This window comes from Hordeum vulgare, chromosome 2H (assembly GCF_904849725.1).
Source record: "Hordeum vulgare subsp. vulgare chromosome 2H, MorexV3_pseudomolecules_assembly, whole genome shotgun sequence".
In the NCBI taxonomy this organism is placed as follows: Eukaryota; Viridiplantae; Streptophyta; class Magnoliopsida; order Poales; family Poaceae; genus Hordeum; species Hordeum vulgare.
In genome coordinates, this window is record NC_058519.1 from 257,613,088 (window position 1) to 257,628,498 (window position 15,411).

Below are 15,411 nucleotides of genomic sequence, written 5' to 3' on the forward strand. Positions count from 1 at the left end.
CCAGTTGGGCTGGCCGAGCTGCTGGCCAAGCGTGGCCAGTGAGCTGGCGCCTTTCTTTATTTAATTTATGGATTTTCAAAATGAATTTCCACAGGATTAAATATTCACTCAAATAAAATTATTTTTCCACCATAATTCTTGTAAAATTATGTAGTATTTAATAGTATTGGTTTTGCAATTTTTATAAAAACTTGTATACGTTGTTTTAATTTAAAACCTAATTTAATTATTTTAGTCTCTGTTAAAAATACTTTTAAAAATAGTTTTCCACTCCGAAACCAGAAAGAAATATTTTTAGAAATAATGTTCGTATTTTTCAGAATAGGGTAATATTTTAGATGTGAGTTTGTGATCTGTTTTTGGTTGTGGTTCTTATTATTGCTATTATTATCGCTACGATAGATCAGGCGTTTGATGCAGGACTTGGACCCGAAGACCTCAAAGGCCCCGGATACCTAGCTGACCAAGGCAAGCAGCCCTTTGACCATGTGTGGGAAAATATTTTATGCATGCCATGTTGACTACTTTATCCAATGCATATGAACATGATTAAATCGGTAACCCTCGGTATGGTTATTCTGATGGCTCGTCGGGAGCACTTGCATTTGAGCATGACCTTACCACCTATGAGGGTTATGCACGTGAAAAGGTTACAACTAGATAGTAGTGCTACGCATAGGATGAGCATATGCATAGCGATGGTAACACAGAGGTGATTACAAAGGTTTGTGCGAAAAACCCGTAGGGTGCCACTAATGCTCGAGGGTGATGTTGTTGGGTTGGATGACTACTTGAGAGAGAAGTGGTGTACCAAGAAAGAAACTGGTGTGTGTGTGGTTTCGAAAAAAGGAGAGATTTAAGATGTGTCGACCGTCCCAATCTTACATGTGCGACCATGATTCCCCTTTATGGGATGGGGCTTGTTGATTACTTTGGTCGGTGCTAGCAAGGAGCCCCGCATTACTAGTGACGGGAGTGATATGTTCACTCTCGGGACGGGGTCTTGCCAGGAAGGGCGACTATGCTATTTTTACTGGTTCCGAACACAACATTGGTCCCTGCTTGGATGATATGGTCTAGAGTTGGTTCTCATAATACATACATCATGTGAGATGGGTAGAAATCGAGTGGACTCTTTATCTAGTGTCGCCAGGGGAAAGGCAATGATTGGGTACTTACCTCGGGTATGCTATATGTCGCGAGTCGTGGATGACATGGAAGTTTCCCGAATCTCGTGGGTACAGCGTGCAACCTGTGTAGAGTGTAAAACTATTCGAATAGATGTATCCATGGTCAAGGACAGTTGGGTAATCCTTCTTATACTAAGTCCATCGTTTTCACATAAATCACGTGTGTGTGAGTAAAGATGTGTGACACTAGAAAGTGATTACTTGGGTCAAGTCCGGTGACTTGGCATGAAGGGTGAGCATGAGGTGTTCAACCCTCGGAGTATACCTGTTGATATCTATAACCTGTTATTATGGTTACCATTTACCCCGTGATGCATGTTTATATAAACACTTGATCATGTTACTGCATTAATGAAAAACCTGCTTTCCGCAAAGGCTGCATACTAGAGACATATCATGTTGCATTATGTCCTTGTTCCACATCATAGGTTGCTTTCTAGTACATTCAAAGTACTCATTGGCTTTCCACTTGTTATTTTATTTGACCAGACATGGAAGAACCGGAGTATGGATAAGAATTTTTCGTCGGATACAGACACGAGAACTAGGATGCTTCCTAGTCAAAATTCTTGTAGGTTAAGGCTGACTGCATGGGTTCACATTCTCTACCAATATTTCCGCAATTAGTTGAGTTGGTGTGATTAGCCTTTAAGTCCCCATCTATGTAAGACTTGACCATAATGGTCATTATCTGTATTAGATGTTATTCATGGATGTAAGACACTTGTTATTCAGTATTTCTATGTCCAGTGAGCATTGATCTGTGGGATCACTACATGAATCAGCTTCTTTGCCGTTTGCCAAAGCAGATGGAAAAGGGGTGTTCCACTGTCTACAAAGGCCTTTGTCGTTAGCCTCTTGTCGGAAAAACTTCTACGACTGTTGTCGTTGGTAAAGGCCCTTCTTTGTCGTCTACCTAGACAAAGCGGATGACAAAGGAGTTTGCCGTCAGCCAGAGGTGCAAGAAGACAACAAAGGGGTTTAGACGGGCAGCCGACAAGCAACCTCTCACTTAGGTGGCTAACAGAGTATTTGTCGTCTGCCTTCTTTAAGGTCTTTGTCGTCTGCTTTTTAAAAACCTTTGACGTGTGCCTTCTTTAAAACCTGCCTCGTCTGCCTTCTTTAAAACCTTTGCCGTCTGCCTTCTTTAAAACCTTTGCCGTCTGCCTTCTTTAAAACCTTTGTCGTCTACTTTCCGGGGCATTATACGGCAAAGTACCCATATGGGTCAACCGCTTGTTGCCCCAGTTTGCACAGCTGTGTGCCACGTGTCCCCTTTGCCGTCTGCCAGCTGATGGTAAAGGCCTTTGCCATCAGTTGGAGACGGCAAAGAGCCCATACTATCACTGTTTTTTTTATTTTATGTTATTTCACAACACATATATATAGTTCAAAGCACATATATGATATATAGTTCACATCACATATATGATATATAGTTCACAACACATATATATAGCTCATGACACATATATGGTATACATATAAACTTCATCAATGCCATTTGTTCACTAATCACATCACATAGATCGAAAGAACCAACATACAAAGTTTTACACTAGTCATCCATATATACATACATATAGTTCCACACTGTTCATCAACTCAAATGAAAACAAAAACTAAAGCACTCCATCAACGCCAGCTTGCATGTAGTAAGTCTAATATGCAAAATGGGAGTAAGAAAGTTAGAACAAGAAGAACAATATATGACATTTTGAGCTTATTATGTCATTTTGGAGGAAAATAAGCAAATGACATGACCTTTTTTAGCTAACCAAGGTTAATATGACAGTTTTGACCTAACTAAGCTAATTATGTCATTTTGGATAAAAATAAGCTAACTATCTCACATTTATGATGTAACAAATGTTCTTATGCCATTTTTGACCTAACTAAGCTAATTATGTTATTTTAGAAGAAAACAAACTAAGTATATAACATTTATGAGCTTACCAAGGTTCTTATGCCATTTTGAGATTATTATGTCATTTAGGAGGAAGATACGCTAAGTTATGAGCTAACCAAGGTTCTCGTGATGTTTTGTACCTAACTAAGCTAATTATGTCATTTCGAAGCTAAATTAGCTAATTATGTCATTTTGGAGCTAAATTAGTTAATCATGCCATTTTGTAGCTAAATTAGCTAATTATGTATTTGTTGGGTAAAATAAGGTAAGGAGAAAAAGAAAGTGGAGAAGAACGAGGATGAGAAGGAGAAGAAGAAGAAGAACGAGGAGGAGGAGAAGAAGAAGAATGAGGAGGAGGAGGAGAAGAAGAAGAAGGAGAGGAAGAGGAAGACGATGATTCCAATACTTTTCTTATTTTGAGCTTATTATGTCATTTAGGAGGAAGATATGCTAAGTTATGAGCTAACCATGGTTCTGGTGATGTTTTTACCTAACTAAGCTAATTACGTCATTTTGGAGCTAAACTACTAATTATGTCATTTTGGAGCTAAATTAGCTAATTATGTCTTTGTTGGGTAAAAGACGGTACGAAGAAGAAGAAAGAGGAGAAGAAAGAGGAGGAGAAGGAGAAGAAGAAGAAGATAAAGAAGAAGCAGAAGAAGAAGATAAAGAAGAAGAAGAAGAAGGAGAAGAAGAAGGAGGAGAAGGAGAAGACAAAGACGAAGAAGAAGAAGAAGAAGAAGAAGAAGAAGAAGAAGGAGAGGAAGAGAAAGAGGATGATTACAATACTTTTCTTATTTTGAGCTTATTATTTCATTTTGGAGGAAGGTACGCTAAGTTATGAGCTAACAAAGGTTCATGTGAGTTTTTTTACCTACCTAAGCTAACTAGTCATCAACCTGTGCATCTGCACGGGCTAGCACTTTTAATATTAAATGTGAAAGAGTTAGTAGAAATAGGAATTCACGGGTTTAAAAATAATATGAATATGTTGTTATGAACTATTATTATTATTGTTGTTGTTGTTGCTGTTGTTATTGTTATTGTTATTATTATTATTATTATACTGTAGACAATATAGTTACAAATTCAAAGTTGTTGCATGTATCATGTAATCGTGACATATAAGCTCAAGAAACGTATAGGATCACGTGACCTATTGTAACATTTATCTTCCTTTGTATCCACTTATTAAAAAACTTACATTTTCCTTTTTCCATGGAAGCACTATAGAATTGAATCTTAATACCCTTCATGAAATAATTTCACCTAGTTTTGTATGATTATAAAAAGAATTTGTTTCCATACAAAAAATGGACATGCGTGGTTTTAACATATCTGATACTGTAACTAATTATAAGTTCTTGTCTTAACCAATACTATATAATTACATAATTTCTTTCATGATTTTCTATTACCTTAAGAGCCACAAGTTATTCATATTTTATTTTTTAATCAATAAATTATTACAAAATTTCTTTTGTGATTAATTGGCTGGGAACTGTGTGGTAAATTATCTGGGTTTATGTATCCATAACAAAAAATAATTCTAGTTATTTTTGCGGGTTGATTCAAGGATTTCTTTTATGATTGTGCCTGATTTTTTTATTACTATCTATCCTTACTACACACACATACATAATCATATCTTTATTTGAGATATTTGTGACGAATGATAATATACCCAATTTTTGGCAAATGCAGTAATTTAGATGTTTTAAACACATTTTTATAGCTATACTTTTTCCTTATTTATAAGGATAAAACAGAGACATGGATATACTTACAATATACACAAATAGGGTAGTATTAATAATGTACAACTACAAAGAATCATGTGAATCAATCACAATTGTGCGAGGCAATGTAGTATATTTGCCCCTAAAAATACTATTATGTGTGTGCATAATAATAATATAATCAATGCTCCAGCTAATTTAGCTCATCTAGACTTAACTATTACGACACCACTACCTTGTAGCACGCAAAATTCGGATGCAGCTAGCGCCCGGAGGCGTACAACAGGAGCTTTTCGAGCTGATCATTACTCACTATTGCTTCATGAAAATAAGTCGCTCCATCCTGAGTGTTTCATGTTTTTCAGACAAAACATGCTCATTCATATGCCGACCAATTAGTTAGTGAAGCAGATCAGCTTTCCCTTGCAGAAGAATGATATGCTCCCTTGCAAAAGAGTAGTAAGCATAGAAGTACAAATGTGTACTGGATTCAAATTTGTCAAAAACCTTGTGGGATGCAGGATGTAGATCTGAATTTTGTTAGGTTACATGGTTGTTATTTGCTATATTCAATATCATCGACACGTGTAATAATAAAAATATCGCCTGCTGACTTTGTTTTTGTTTGCCACACCCATCAAATGGTGTTTGCTTGTATACCCTATGTGAGAAACATGATCTTATGTACTACTCATTGTTGAGACATTAATTGGCTTCCCCTGTGCTAGCTCCACCAACAAAACTCCTCAATGAAAATTGAATCACAATTTAAGTGTCTCAATAAGGCCAACCCAAGAAGTCACAATTTAGTTTAATTCATCAGAAATGAATAAACAGAAAATAACACCCAACCTTCTTCCAATTTGATTTCCTAGGTTGTTCATCTCGTTGAGTATATCCATTAGTATTCAGTCTTGTCTTGATCCAAGTCTTTCCGTGCCGTTCGCCACTAGTGCCATCTATCTGCCGATCTCGACATCCTCCACGTCCATACTTGACATATATAATTCTACACTTCTCTTTCTATACAAAATCAATTATTGTGGAGGGGGATAAAATAATTTACTGAAATATACATGTTGCCAGAACTTGGAAATTGTGACAGAAAGGTCAAAGAGGAATACAATCAAGAAATCCAGATATGCATGTCTTAGTGGATTGTACATGCTAAATTAACACATCATGGGTAAAATCGTGTAATGTAGTATATATAATTTGATTGCTTGACTGAGTAGTACCTGCTAAATCAGTATCATGGTATAAAATCATGTACGTAGACATGACAGATTGTTGTAGTTGGAAATTGAAATTCATAAGTTGACGTTAATATAGTTCATGGGTTGCTGAAGTTGAACAAAGAGATAGAAAGGATGGATATATACGAACAACATTGGGAGAGTCGAGCACACTTGATACGACGTAGGAAATAATCACGGCCACCGAACATAGGTAGGACATACGACTTAAGGGGAGAAGGTAACGTCCATGTAGAGGACTCCATGGAAATTTTAACCGGCGGAATATTTTATTGACATGGAGGCTTTTACGGGCAATCAATGGGATTGTTTTTTTCCTTTTTCGTTGTTAGCTTTTTACCTAATGATGCTTTCCTTTTTTATATTGAGGGAATGGCTTGATGTTTTTTTTGCTTGTTTCACGAACATTGGACGTGTCAGATCTTTTTTAATAGGACGGGGTCATTTGTGTTACGTAAGTTTTCATTCAATCCTGTACGTATATTCTAAAATCCAACGATGTAAGTAATTTTGATGATGTGGATTAATTAGATAACTTGAAAGGTGCCTCCAATTAGTAATAAGAAGATTATGTCATTTTGGAGCTAAAGTAGCTAATTATGCCGTTTTGGACCTAAATTAGCTAATTATGTCATTTTGAAGGATAATTAGCTAAGTATGTCTTTGTTAGGAAAATAAGCTAAGGAGAAGAAGCAAAAGGTGAAGAAAGAGGAGAAGGACAAGAAGAAGAAGAAGGAGAAGAAGAAGAAGGAGCAGGAGGAGGAGGAGGAGGAGGAGGAGAATAAGGAGAAGAATAAGGAGAAGAAGAAGGAGGAGGAGGAGGAGGGGAAGAAGAAGAAGAAGAAGAGGAAGAAGAGGAAGATGATGATTACAATACTTTTCGTATTTTGAGATTATTATGTCATTTAGGAGGAATATATGCTAAGTTATGAGCTAACCAAGGTTCTTGTGATGTTTTTTACCTAACTAAGTTAATTATGTCATTTTGTAACCAAAGTAGCTAATTATGTCATTTTGGAGCTATGAGTGTTGCTCGGGGCGGTTGCCTTTGGAGACGGTTGCCGTGGAGAAGGGTCGTGCAATGCCGCTCGGGAGTTATTATGTAGAAAAGATATTTTGCAATGTCTCGTTAGCAGGATGACACTCAAATGTTAATACTAGTTTATAATGACCATTGAAAAATAACTCACTCTGCCAACCGCAGAAAAGACGGACATCGACGGAGGGGGCTGACTAGTCTTCTCGCACATAGAATCCACATTTGATTTTGAAGAGTCGGTCATATTAGTTAGTAATGAAACAAAAATTAGACGCATGGTTTGGCTAATGTGAAAAAGGAACTTACCACAAGAAGCTCTTACATGGCCAGGTGACCCACCTCATTCCGGCCCTCTCCTCCTCCAACAACCGAGCGATGGTCAGGTCCCTTTCCTCAAGAGCAGCCTGAAGAGCAGCCTGGTTTGCCACTCTCTCTTTCTGAAGAGTAGACTACAACACTATTTCTCCTTATCACTATAATGATCGTTGGACACACACACAATGAAATGGATAAAAGTTTTTTGAGTACGTACAACTCACCACGATGGTGAGATCGACTGGCCGTGGACGAGGGGTTATCTCAGGATAGGAGCTCGACTGGCACGCCTTGATCTCTGGGATAGTTAGTGGAAAAAGTATTATCCCATCGCCAACGGCTATCGAGCCTTAGGGCCTCCCTCCACGAGATATCATCACCAACTCTGGATCCAAAGGTTCCTGGCTTGGGTTAGAGTCCTCTCCTTTCCTTAGCCTTCCCCATGTTCGAGTATTTCACGAGCTTGTGGTGGGAGGAGATGTTGGTGAACTTCTCTGGATGATCCAGGATAGACTTAGAGAATGCCTTGGCCTTCTTGTAGGAGGCAGTACGGGCCATGCCATAATGGTCGTACAACTCTAGCACCTCCGTCTTATTGTGATGCGCCTAAAAGCGAGGAACAAAGTATTAGTAAAGGGCTCAAGATAGCATGAAGAATTAATTGCATGAATAACGAAGTAAACAACATACCCAGTTCCGTCTGAACTGAATTAAGTTGGCGCTGCCTTGATGGTGTGGCACACCTACCATTTGGGAACGCCGATCCTTTGCATTGTTGTGGACGGCTCGCCAGTTGCGTGTGCACCACTCATCCACCAACGCCTCCAACAATTTATGTTATCCACACACCAACTCGGGGGCACCGATAAGTTATTAAAAATAATTTTGAGCGCTACGCCTACGAATCAAATCAAGAATTTTGAGCGCTTCTTCTTACCACCACACGTGGCGTAGTAGGCTCGAATAGCCTGCGGTCGAGCCTCGTGGCGCAAGTTCTGTAATAGCCGCCTGCACTCGGCCTCGAGAACATTGCCCGCCGCCTCCTCATATCCCTCCTCGCACCTGTAGAAGGTCTGGAATGAAACGAGACAACACCGATTAGTACAATAATTAGCTATATTGTTAATTTTAGATTGTGTATAAGGAGAATTTACCCAAAAGGTGTTGATCACCACCTCGGCCCTCATGAGGCACAAGACACCATCTATAATCTCCTCTGACGGGGCCTACGCAGCCTGGTAGTGCTCCCAGGTAAATCCTAGTGTAGGAACCTGACCCTCACCGGGCAACGTGACAAACCCCGGGAAATTTATCCGGCAAAGCGCACCAAGGACGGTGTTCGGCTTGCAGACTCCAAGGGGGTGTTTACAACACATTACATATTTGAAGAAACTTGAAGGCAAAAGGTAAAAAAAGAGTAAATGCACTTACCTCTCCCCTTCAGGCTTAATCATCGGGCTCTACTCGCGGGTCGCGGTACGACCAGGAGACGTGTACTACCTCGCTTGTACATGGTGACCCCGTCCACCACGTCGCCCTCACTATCCGTAGACTCATCCCAGCCACCAACAGAATGGCCACCCGACCCCTCTGTCCAATCCGACCCGTCAGTCCGATCTGTCCAGGCACCCCCATCCGGACGTCTCCACGTTAGCCGAAGCCTCTGTGGCGGGAGTCTCCCCGGACGTAGCCTCAAGTACCGTAGTCTCATGGGCCGAATGCCCGTCGACCCGAGGCTCTTGGACCGGAGTCCCCATAGCATCCACCGCCAACGTGTCCACCATAGTAGTCTTGTGCTCGGGTGAATGAGCTGGTTGTGGTGACGACGATGGCGTAGCAGTCCGCCTGCCTCTCCCACGGCCACGTCCTGTACCTTTTGCTTGCTTCCATTCCCGAACTCCTCTCGTAGTGGGTAATGCCGCCGATGAAGAAGCACCCGTGGGTGGTGTTGTCAGATTGTTCGCCAAGGATCTACGGGGAGATAGGGGTGGAATGGAAGTACCACCCCTCGCTCGGGCCGCCGACGAATAAGAACTCGCCAAGCGATCTGGACCCGCACCCACCATCTTTCAACACCTGCCATGATAAAGAGTAAAATAAATTTGTAAAACATAAAAAAATGAGTACCTGACATGAATAATAATATATACCTATATTTTTTAAGTTGGGATGCATACAAATTAATAATAGTCTGGATCAATAAATGCATCATCATCATCACTATCATGCGTGTCGTTATGAATGACGTGCTCATCGGGTTCAACGACATGAACTTGTGGAAGGCCTTTGTGTAATCGGTCAAGCATTGAGAGGTCATCCGCAGCAATAACCGCTTCTAGTTTCGACTCTGCTAGTTCTGGATCAGGGATGAAGTCGGATTCACTGTCGCTATCTACTTCCATGTTTTGGGGTGAAGCACAGCGGTTCTTGAAACGTTTCTTGGAAAGACGTGTTTCTTGGAAGATTTCTCCGACATATGTGTCTGGGTTAATGTGAGGTTCATAATACTCTTCATTCGGGGGAGGTGGTCTAACACCTGGCGACACTTCATAAACAACATACCAACCATTCAGATTCTTATCAGTTTGGAATGCCCACAGTAGCTAGAAAACCTGGGTCGCCTGTTCAGACGTAATATATACATCGGGAACATCTAAATGGGTGATTGGATTGATTTCGACTAGCCCTATATGTTCATGAGTCCTTCTAGTCTCATTCGGCTGGAACCAATACCATTTGAAGACTACGACGTTTGGTTGGTTTTCACCATAGAATTGAAGTTCATAAATTGCTTCAACTCTTCGATAATACTCGATACCACCTTTGCCAATAGGAGAGACATAACAATTTGTAGATTTTGAATCCGGCATAGATAGCTCTTTGCTAAAGGTACGAAAGTGATACCCGTTCATGTTGTATTTCTCGAATGAACGGACCTTATAGTCAAAACCATTAGCGTCTTGTCTCAATTCGGCATCCATAGACTCTAAATTATACTACAAGTTTAATACTAAACGGCTGTTGCATTATCCGCAAGTTAGACCAAGGAATGAAATGGGACATTATTGATAATTACCATTTGTTTGAACCAAGAGCTGGAACCGGGATAGCCGCCTCCATGCTTTGCCAGAAGCTCATACTATTCGACTGAATCATTTTGGATCACCGCTCTATCGGAGAATTTGGCGATGTATCGACTGTATCAAATGTTCGAGAATAAGAGCAGTTCAAAGGGATTAGAAGTTATGGAAAAATGTGCCGAGAGCTTAATCGATGTACAACCACACTTCTGTTAGGTTGTTGACGATATACAACGAAATGTTCTGCCATTCTTCGACATCCACCTTTTTAGGATCGGCATCATTGTACCGAGGCGTCGGATTATGCAAATGACGATTTTTGGCTTCGTATGTGTTGTCACAAAGTTAGCCACCTCCTCAGTAATGAATGCCTCGGCCATCGATGCTTCAGTTCTACGTTTATTTTTACATTTAGCTCGAAGCTTGTTCTGCATCCTCTGAGTTGCAAAAAACCAACGATTTCGCACGGGCTCACCCAATCTTGCCTCAGTCGGTAGGTGTAAAATCAAATGCTGCATTGGATGAAAGATGCCAGACGGAAAGATCTTCTCTAACTTGCCGAGAAACTCCGGTGCCAACTCCTCCATGTCATCAACCATGCCAGACGACAGTTCTTTCGCACAAAGAACACGGAAGAAATAGCTCAGCTCCTCCAGTACGTGCCATTCATCCTCAGGAATAAAGCCACGTAACATCACCAGCATTACCTGCTCAAACCATCTGTGCCAATCATGACTCTTGAGACCAAATATTTTTAATTTTCGAAGAATCGCTCCCCTCTTTAGATTCGCTGCACACCCATCGGGGAACATCAAGTGCATTTTGACCCACAAGATAATTTCCCTCACAGCTAGCGTTCCAAGATTGAACCAGGCCTTTGGCTTCGAGCACTTCTGCTTTCCTTTGCCTTCTCACAAGTTTTGTAATGGTCTATGACATAATGTCTCTTGATCGAATCTAGCCTTAGGATTATCCTTTGTCTTCCCATCTATGCCAAACAATGTACCAAAAATTGCATCTCCGATATTCTTTTTAGTGTGCATCATGTCGATGTTGTGTGGAAGAAGGAGGTCTTTGAAGTAAGGCAGATCCGACAAGCATGGCTTGTGATCCAGGCGTGTTTCAAATTATACCCCTTGAAATACTCTGGACACTCTAGATCAAGCTTGAGGGTGTTTGACTGATCCAGGATCTGTTGGCCTATCAACGCAGGTGGTGCTAAGGTTTTGACAACTTTACCTTTGGTGAAGTTCTTCTTGTCTTTTCTGAACGGATGGTGAGGATCCATGAACTATTTATGCAAGTCAAAGCAAGAATAGTTCCCACCCGCATGGAACCAATGAAACTGAAGAGCTACCTTGCACAAGGGGCACGGGAACCTTCCATGCACACACCATCCAGAGAATAGCGCGTACGCTCGCAAGTCATGCATCGAGTACATGTACCACACATGCATTTTGAAATTTTCTTTTCTAGCGGCATCGTATGTCTTGACCCCATTATCCCAAGCTTCTTGTTGTTCCTCCTTAAGCGGCTGCATGTACACATTCATATTCTTCCCCGGATAGTTGGGCCCTGGAATTATTAGCGTCAGGAATATGTTCTTTCTTTGCATAATCTGCCCCGGGGGGGGAGAGATTCAGTGGAATGACAAATAGAGGCCAACAACTGTATTGGGTTATCGTCATGCTGAAGGGATTGAACCCATCCGTGAAAACACACACTCGAGGATTCCTTGGATCTTCCACGTTATCCTGATGTGATCCATCGAAATCTTTCCACGCTTCCCCATCCGATGTGTGTACCACCATCTTATTAGCATCCGCATCTAGTTCGGTTCTTTTGCCCAATTTGTGCCATGTCATCTGTCTGGTTGTCTCTCCCACCATGAAAACACATCAAAGCTTTGGTATGATTGGCATATACCAAAGAACATAAACTGCAATTTTGGTCTGCCTCTTCTCACCCATACTGTTGTCTACGACAAGATACCTGCAACACTTGCAATTGGGAAAATAGTCCAAGTGTGCATACTCCTTCCTTAATAAGACACATCCTTTCTCACATGCCTCTATATTCTCATAGGGCATCTTAAGTACACGAAGTATTTTGTCCGAATAGTACAGGTTTGCAGGCATGACTTGACCTTTGAGTAGAAAGCGTCCAAATATTGTCATCATCGCATCGTAGCATTCTCTTCCCACCTTGAACTGAGCCTTCAAAGCCATTACTTGTCCAATGGCATCCAACTGACAAAGCTCAATGTGCTCGTGGAGGGGATGTTTTGAAGACTCCAACATTTCATAGAAGGCCTTTGCAGATTCCTCCATCTCATCATGCCAATCCCAAGCATCATCAAAGTCTTGCACCATGTCTTCGATCCTGGTACCATGCTCGTCGGTGCGACGACGAACCACCTCAGCACTAGTGCGTTGTATAGACTCACCATGAAATGTCCACACCATATAATTAGGCTTAAAACCCCTCCTCTGCAGGTTTTTAAGCATTATAACCTCTGTCCTCTTTTCATAGTTGTCGCACTGTTGATAGGGACACGAGTTTGATTCCTGGCCATTTGCAAATGCAACTTTCACAAAGTCCTCGGTTTTTAGAAACCATTCTTTGGTAATATCATTCTCACTAGGGTGACCGGTGTACATCCACGCACGATCACTCATCTTGCCTAGCTAGTAAACACTCAAGATATAATTCAGCATATATATTCATTGGTTAATGAAGTTCGTCAGTTTTATTAGGTCCATGCAACCTACACGCTAATAGGTAAAGATAGGTCCTAATCCCACCCGAGTATGTGTAGATTGGGTTCGTTTTCCCATGCTTTGCTCCGGATCCAACGGAAAATTTTTGAAGCACCTCCACGCTGTTCTCCTGATACACGTCTCAGCAATAAACAGAGAGGATGTGTATTCGGAGAATAGTAGGGAGGCACTGATGAAATTATGCATCCGATCTGGAACAAAGCATATGGGAAAACAAAACCAATCTACACATACCTGGGCTGTTCAGGGAAAATGTTACACAATTCGGAAGAATCGCGGTTATAAATATATGCAAATGCATGCATATTAATAATTGTAACCCTGTCGAATGGGAGACGCATACTAGTCACGCATATTGATAATTTAATGTACCTATATCAAGCAAGTTTGATCCGAAAACCAACCGAGAGAAAATGAAGGGGCAAGGAGGACATGTCATTTGTACTCACCCACGAAAGCAGGGGCAGAGCTCGTCATTAATAAAATCGAAAAATATATGACATATGTAGATGTCATTTAGGGTTCCATCGACATCGAGGAACCCACTAACTCGCTCGTCCACGGTGCCCTTAGGTATGGCAATGCACGGCGACGGGTGAGCACGCCAACTCTTACGGTTCCAGAGACCTCTCTTCTCTACCTCTCCTCTCCTCTCCTAGAATTCTCCTAGTGAGGTACGCGGCCGGCAGCCTCTGGAAGGCCGAAGATCACCTTTTCGGTCAACAAGAGCCCAAAGTGGTGTCGGGGGTCGGGGCTTGGGGGTAAGTGGCATCAGGGCGGCGTATTAATAGCTGCACGGAGTTTCGTGCCGCGGTGTCATCGGGATGTCGTGTCGGCGCGTCATGTCGGGGTGTGAGGTCATTGTGTCGGGTTGTCGTGGCATCGTGTTGGGGTGTCAGGGTGTCATTTTCTTCTTCCTCCTCTTCTTCCTTTTATTATTATTCTTCTTCTTCTTCCTTTTCTTCTTCTTCTTCTTCTTCTTCTTCTTCTTCTTCTTCTTCTTCTTCTTCTTCTTCTTCTTCTTCTTCTTCTTCTTCTTCTTCTTCTTCTTCTTCTTCTTCTTCTTCTTCTTCTTCTTCTTCTTCTTCTTCTCTCCTCCTCCTCCGCCTCCTCCTCCTTGTCCTCGTCCTCCTCCTCCTCCTTCTTCTTCTTCTTCTTCTTGTTCTTCTCCTCCTCCTCCTTCCCCTTCTTCTCCTTCTTCTTCTTCTTCTCCTTCTTCTTCTTCTCCTCCTTCTTCTTATACTTCTTCTTGCCTTCTCCTCTTCTTCTTTTCTTGTTCTCTTCTTCTTCTTATCTTCTTCTCTTCTTCTTCTTCTTATTCTTCTTCTTCTTCTTCTTCTTCTTCTGCCTTATTTTTATTTATCCTCTTTCTTCTCCTCTTCTCCTCTTCTTCTTCTTGTTCTTCTTCTACTCCTCCTCTTCTTCTTCTTCTCCTCCTCCTCTTCTCCTCTTCTCCTCCTTCTAAACTAAACTAAACTACCAACTAAACTGAACTACTTAGACCTAGTTTGGCAGCACCGTTTTTCTAAAGCGTTGTTTTCCTCTATTTTGAGAAAACTATCGATCCGTTTGGCAAGTTTTGTTTTTCCGTAATTTTGACTAATTACGCCTAACTGATCAGCGACATTCAAGGGGCTGACAACGTGTAAAAATGGCCATCCAATGCATGCATAGAGCCATGACATGCATTACAAGACCTTGGACCTATCCTGATTCCACGAGATGTAGCGGCCTAGGACGAGAATTCTATCTTGTACTTGCGTGCAGCCATGTCATACACATCGCGTCAAATTATATCGTATGCTTGTATGCAACCATGCCATACATACATCCAATGAAAACATAGAATCGATCGTCTAGCTAGCTTTTAGTTTTAGACGTCCATGCATACAAATTAATCTACTCCATGGGCGAGCTTTGTTTTAGACGTACGCTACTCGCAAGAAAGTAATCATCATCCAGCTACTCAATAGCAGCATGCAAGATCACCGGAGAATAACATGCACCGCCGGCTCAACCGATGGGGTCGTATGTAGAAAAATTAACTATGGAGTACATGCTACCCCTTGCTGCAGTGGTGACTACTGACCAACAGACAAAGGA